General features: G+C 41.8%; 1 pseudogene; it reads right to left on the minus strand.

The window, feature by feature from the left end:
• Positions 1-3,568: 3,568 nt before the first annotated feature.
• Positions 3,569-5,294, minus strand: LOC135322003 (bridging integrator 2-like; annotated as a pseudogene).
• Positions 5,295-6,773: the final 1,479 nt, after the last annotated feature.

A 6,773-nucleotide genomic window follows, 5' to 3' on the forward strand; every position in this document is an offset into this window, starting at 1 on the left:
TGGCCAGTGATCTCTTCTTTTTAACTTCTTTATTCCTGATCTTGAAATTGGAATGAGACATTGGAGGTGGAGCAGCCTCCATGTGACTATTCCTTCTCCCTTAATGTTCACTTGCAATATACCAGTGAACAAAACAATCAAAGACATTTTCTCTAACTTAAACATTGGTGCAGCTGAAACTCTGCTGTATATCAACATATAATAATATAATTAAATAAGTAAAATATGAAGAATATTGACCATAATAAAAGCAATGAAAAAATATCAGAATATGGAATTCTAGGACACTGGTGGGTGCAAAATTAAATAGGATGATGAGGAACGTTTCACTGATAGGATAACATTTGACTAAAGACAAAAAAAGAGAGCAGGCCATGCAGTTAGCTAGAGGAGGAACCAATGGTAGTGAGGAATAAACCAATGCAAAGGTCTGAGCCAGGAATGTGTCTGCTATATTCAAGGAAAAACAAGAAACTAGTTTGGATAAAGTTCAGTGGGGATGGGTGGACTAACAGGAGATGAAGTTAGAGAGGAAGTGGAGGGCTTTTAGGCTATTGTGCAGAATTTGTCATCTAATATGAATGAGATAGATAGTTAATAGAGGATTTTGAACAGGGGGGAAATTTTAAAATGATTTACATTTTAAAAAGCTTTTCTTTTGTTTTGTATTTAAACTTTTGATTTGATTTAATTTTAGACTTACAGAAAAATTGCAAAAATTGTACAAAAAGTTCCCTTATATCCCTTATCCCACTTACCCTGTGTTAACACCTACGTCAAACATAGGAAATTAACACTAGTGCAATATTATTAACCAAACTTCAGATTCTTATTCAAATTTCACATTTTTTCTTCACTTATGCCTTTTTCTTTTCCAGAATCCTATCCTAGTTCCCATATTGCATGCAGTTTTGTTCTTTTTGTTTCTTTCCTTCTTAGCCTCTTCCAGTCTGCAACAGTTCGTTACTCTTTTCCTTCTTCCATGACCCTGACACTTTAGAAGAACACTAATCAGCAGTTTTGTAGAATGCCCCTCAAATTGTGTTCATCTGATATTTTCTCATGGTTGGAAAGAGTATTAATCAGTTCAGGCTGCCATAACAAAATACCACAGATTGGGTGGCTTCAATAACAGCTATCTATCTCTCCCAGTTCTGGAGGCTGCAAGTCCAAGAGCAAGGTTCCAGCCAATTCAGTTTCTGGTGAAAGTACTCTTCCTGGCTTGCAGATGGCAGCATCCCCACTATGTCCTCACTGATCTTCGGTGTGAGCATGCTGTCTCAGTGCATTCTCCTTGGCAGTGGTGTTGTGGGGATCACTCTGATGTCTCATCTTGTAAGGACACTAATCCTATTGGATCAAAGCCCCATCCTTATGACCTCATTTTACCATCTTTTTTTTTTTTTGAAGTATAGTCAGTTACAATGTATCAATTTCTTGTATACAGCATAATGCTTCGGTCATGCATATACATACATATATTCATTTTCATATCCTTTTTCATTAAAGGTTATTATAAGATATTGAATATAGTTCCCTGTGCTTTACAGAAATTTGTTTTTAAATCTATTTTTAAATATAGTGGCTAACATTTGCAAATCTCAAACTCCCAAATTTATCCCTTCCCACCCCCTTTCCCCTGGTAACCATAAGATTGTTTACTATGTCTGCAAGTCTGTTTCTGTTTTGTAGATGAGTTCATAGTGTCCTTTTTTCTTTCTTTTCTTTTTTATATTTCACATATGAGTGATATCTATGGTACTTTTCTTTCTCTTTTTCACTTACTTCACTTAAAATGATGATTTCCAGGTCTACCCATATTGCTGCAAATGGCATTTATTCTTTTTTATTGCAGAGTAGTATTTCATTGCATAAATATACCACAACTTCTTTACCCAGTCATCTGCCAATGGACATTCAGGTTGCTTCCATGTCTTGGCTATTGTAAATAGTGCTGCTTTGAACATTGGGGTGCATGTATCTTTTTGAATTAAGGTTCCCTCTGGATATATGCCCAGGAGTGGGACTGCTGGATCATATGCTAAGTCTATTTTTAGTCTCTTGAGGAATCTCCATACTGTTTTCCACAGTGGCTGCACCAAACTACATTCCCACCAGCAGTGTAGGAGGGTTCCCTTTTCTCCACACCCTCTCCAGCATTTATCGTTTGTAGACTTTTTAATGATGGCCATTCTGACTGGTGTGAGGTGATACCTCATTGTAGTTTTGATTTGCATTTCTCTGATAATTAGTGATATTGAGCATTTTTTCATGTGTCTATTGGTCATTTGTATGTCTTCATTTGAGAATTGCTTGTTTAGGTCTTCTGCCCATTTTTGGATTGGGTTGTTTGTTTTTTTGTTAAGTTGTATGAGCTGTTTGTATAGTTTGGAAATTAAACCTTTTCAGTTGCATCATTTGCAGATATTTTCTCCCATTCCATATGTTGTTTTGTTTTATTTATGGTTTCCTTTGCTGTGCAAAAGTTTAATTAGGTCCCATTTGTTAATTTTTGCTTTTATTTCTATTACCTGGGTAGACTGCCCTAGGAGAAGACTGCTAAGATTTATGTTAGAAAATGTTTTGCCTATGTTTTCTTCTAGGAGGTTTATAGTGTCTTGTCTTATATTTAAGTCTTCAAGCCATTTTGAGTTTATTTCTGTGTATGTTGTGAGGGAGTGTTCTAACTTCATTGATTTACCCTTAATTACTTCCTTAGAGGCCCCATCTCCACACTGGCTGGGGGGGGTGGTTAGGGCCTCAATATATTAATTTTAGGGAGGACACAACAATTCAGTCCATAACAAAGGTTTTGTATTTTTGGAAGGACTACCACACACACACAAAAGACTTTATGCAGCATATCAAGGGATTTATGATATTGGTGTGTCTTATTACTTGTATTTATCTTGATCATTTGGATAGGTTGGTGTCTGGTAGGTTTCTCCCCTATAAAGTTACTATAAGTAAAGAGTATTTTGGGGGAGATAGTTTGAGGCAGCAAATCCTGTTTCTTCTCTAACTTCTGCCCACTAATTGTAGCACTCATTGATGAATCTTGTCTGCAACAGTTACTACTAGGACACTTACAATGATAATTCTCTATTTCCCCTTTCCATCTACACTTATTAACTGAATTTCAACTGTAAGGAAGAGGTGTCCCTTCTCCCTCATTTATTTAGTTTTTTTCAGGGTAATACTTTATATAACAATCTGAAAATCCATTCGTTTGGTTTTAAATCTTACAAAATGAGTGGTAAATCAAAGATCTGTTCACTATTCTCTGAGTATGTGTGCTTATATGTCTCTGTGTGGACGAATGTTTGTGTCTGCAGAAGCTTTTGCTTTTTATAGTCATTTTAGCCCCACTTTAACTAACATATAAAGTCTTATTAGTCTAACAGTGCTAAAACCTCCATTAATGCTAGATCTTTAGAGACCGCCAGTGTTCATACTATCTGGGAAACCAGACATGAATGCTGGATCTTAAGTCCCTCTGACCTATATCCTCCAGCTGAGGAGCTTCTCTGGGGAGGTGTGTGTGTGTGGAGGTCTTGGCAGTTCCTTTTCAGAGCCGTGCATTTTCAATCATAGATACCTCGTCTTGGGGCTCAGGTGCTGTGATGTGGCTCTCTCCTGGAATTGCACACACAGGAAGCTGAAGAGCTTGGTGCTGAGAGGTCATCACGGTAGGGGAAGAACCAAGTTCTTTTGGGTTCAGATTGTCAATGTTTTCCTTTTCTCTGGCCTCAGGAGTTCCTGCTGGCTTCTCTTGGCAGCTGTGGATCAGGAGAGGCCTCTAAGGAGGCCCTAGGACTTGGGGCCTCAGCCCCTGAGGAGGCCTTAGGGCTGGCAGATAACCCTGTTCGGAGGCAGAAGGGCTGGAGAGTGCATTCCTCAAGGAGAACCTAGGGCTGGGAGTGGCCCTGGGCAGAGGCGGCCTGTTGTGGGGTGCAGAGGCCCTCTGCACTGAGGCTGTCTTCTTTGGCCATTCAGATCCTTCACTTGAGGTGTGGATTCGGACGACTGCTTCTGGGAAAAATGAAGCCTGCTCTGAAGAGATCAGGATTCTGCCTGGTGATGGAGCTGGGGAGCAAGAAAAAACTTCCCCCTGGGACTCCCCACTGTCAGTGGTGGGGGAGGCCTGGGCCTGGGTGGGGCCATTACAGGCGAGCAGCGGCTCTTCTTCCTCAGAGGAACTTGCCTCGGCCTCCTCCTCTATTTCCTTGTTTTGCAAGGGCTCTTCTTTAATCTTGGAGTTGTCTTCTCTCTGGCCTGGATCAGACGCCAGTTCTTCTTCACTTGCTGAGATGGAGTCCCTCTCGCTCTTCAAGGAGAGTGCAGAGGCGCTGGTAGGTGAAGTCAGAGGGCTGGTGACTGTGGCTGTTCGGATCGGGGGAGAGATGACTAAGGAGCGCCTGCTGCTGCTTGAGAGTCCCTTCACCACAAAGACTTTGTCAGAATGTTGCTTCTCCAGTTTGCTCATCACCTCATAGAGATTGTGGTTCAGCTTGCTCATCTCCCTGTAGAAGACGTCCTTCAAGTTGGAAATGTTTTGGAAGATGGTCACATAACAGCCAATACGACTATTATAAAGAATGGGCAGCTCCTCTAGTAGTTCCTGGTTCAGATCTTCAAACACAATCTGGGCTTTGTTGAACTCATCCTCTGCCTTGGCAGTCTTGGCGTCATCTTTCTTCTTGGCGTTCAGCACTGCCTCCTGGTGGTGTCGGGCACTGTTAAACTCCACGAGTTTCCGGCCCCGCTAGGCGGTTCTTTCCTTAATCTCACTGAACTGGTCTACATAGTTCTCCATGGTCCTCAAAGCCTGGTGAGCTAACTTCTGTTCATAGTCTTCCCAAAGGAGATCATTATTGGCTACGATGGACTTCAGCTCCTCACGAACATCCTAGTTGCTGCTGTAAATCTCCTGCAGGGTTTCCGACACTCTCTTTGAACTTTCACGCATCACTTTGACGGCTCCTGAGGAAGTTCTTCAGGTCCTTGTATAGCTTGTGGCCTTCAGCCTGTTGGTAGAAGTTGCTGACACTTTGCTCAAACCGTGCATCTTTGGTTTCCACAGTTTTCCCCAACTTCTGCAGTACCTTCTCCTGGGCCCTGCTGAACTTCTTATCCACCTGCTTGGTGAAGAGGCCGGCGGCGCCGCCCGCCTTGCCCTCGGCCATCCTGTCGGCTCCCCGGGGGCGGCCTGCCTGGCTCTGCGCCCTATGGTTTTCTCAAGGCCACTGAGGAGGAAGTGCGGTTCCTGACATGCCTCGCATCCAGCCCGGGGGGCAGGCCTCGCGCTGCGCAACCCGCCCCGCCGCCGCCTCGCCACCCGCCAAGGTCCACTCGAGGCCCCTGGCAGCGGCCCACTCCGAGCCCGGGCCGCGGCCCTCCTGCGGCCCTCTCCGTGGCTCTCCTGCGGCCCTCTCCGTGGCTCCCAGCCGCCCTGCTCCCGGGTGCGGCCCTGAGGCACTGGGGGCCTTCTCCCTAATTTATGCATTTGATTATATATATATATATATATAGCATAGACTCACTGGGTATATTTTATTCCAGGGTTTAAAGTCAAACACTATCATAATTGTTGTTCAAATTATTCCAGTTTTGGTTAATAGGCACTTTTTCAGAGTGTCTTCTCTGTTTTTGATGAGCCTCCATCTTTAGGAGGAACATTCCCCCTTACCTTCTGACATCACAAAATGTTCTAGGATCATCTTGTATTTCCTTTGCTCCAGCCCACCCTGGAATCAACTTATTCAAGGAGCCCTGGTTCCTTACGTTGGAGAATGGTATTTAGAAGCCAAAAACTGATGCTGGGTGTGCTCTTTGTTCTGGAGTATCACTGCTTCTCGGCCCTCAGTGAATGAGTTAGGAAATACGTGAATGTATGCCACACATAGACCCATATGTGTATTTCTTTATCTGTCTGAATATATATTAAAAACCACGAGCTTATACTGATGCCTCTTGTTCCAATTCAATACTACAGGATTTATTTTCGCTTTCTTCCTTTCCTCATAATGTCTTCCTCCAACAGTCAGAAACCTGGCTCTCATTATCTGCAATATATGTACTCATTTGTTCAATTCTAGCGTACACACAAAAGTAGTTCAGGACTGCTGACTCATACCCCTGAGAAAAACTTTTACTAACTAGATTACAGTGCTTAAGTCTTTAGCTTTGTGCCCAGTGTCTTTACTGCTTCTAGGTTACTTTGGTTAGTTAGTTTTCTTTTTCATCCCCTTAAGTATTATCATGTATTCTTTCACAATACATTTACTTTCATTTGTTAGCATTTGTATTCCAGTTTGGGTTGCCCCCATTTCCTGTTTGGTTTTAATCATTTATTTAGGATTATGTGAAGATTATGCAAGACATTAGCATGATTCTAAGAGCTATACAAAAAGATAGAGAAATATTCCTTGCTAACACATTGCCATTCCCCTCTTCTTTCTATCCCTGCCCCTTTGGTAGTCAGTCTTGATAGTTTTTAGTTTACCTTTCCTGTGTTTTTTTTGCACAAGTGAACAGATGTTTATGTATGTTCTCACAGCTCTTCTTAATATAAAGGGTAACATGTGATGAATACTCTTTTGTGCTTTGCTTTTTTTTTTTTCATTTTATAGTATGTTTTTTTTTCAACTACTCTCCTATTAATGGGCATTTATGTTGTTTCCAATACTTTGCAATTAAAAACAACATTGTAGCTAATACATTTTGTAGCTATATATTTTCATATTGTTGGAGGTATAGCTTCAGGATAGATT

The sequence above is a fragment of the Camelus dromedarius genome, chromosome 9 (genome assembly GCF_036321535.1).
Source record: "Camelus dromedarius isolate mCamDro1 chromosome 9, mCamDro1.pat, whole genome shotgun sequence".
Classification (NCBI taxonomy): domain Eukaryota; kingdom Metazoa; phylum Chordata; class Mammalia; order Artiodactyla; family Camelidae; genus Camelus; species Camelus dromedarius.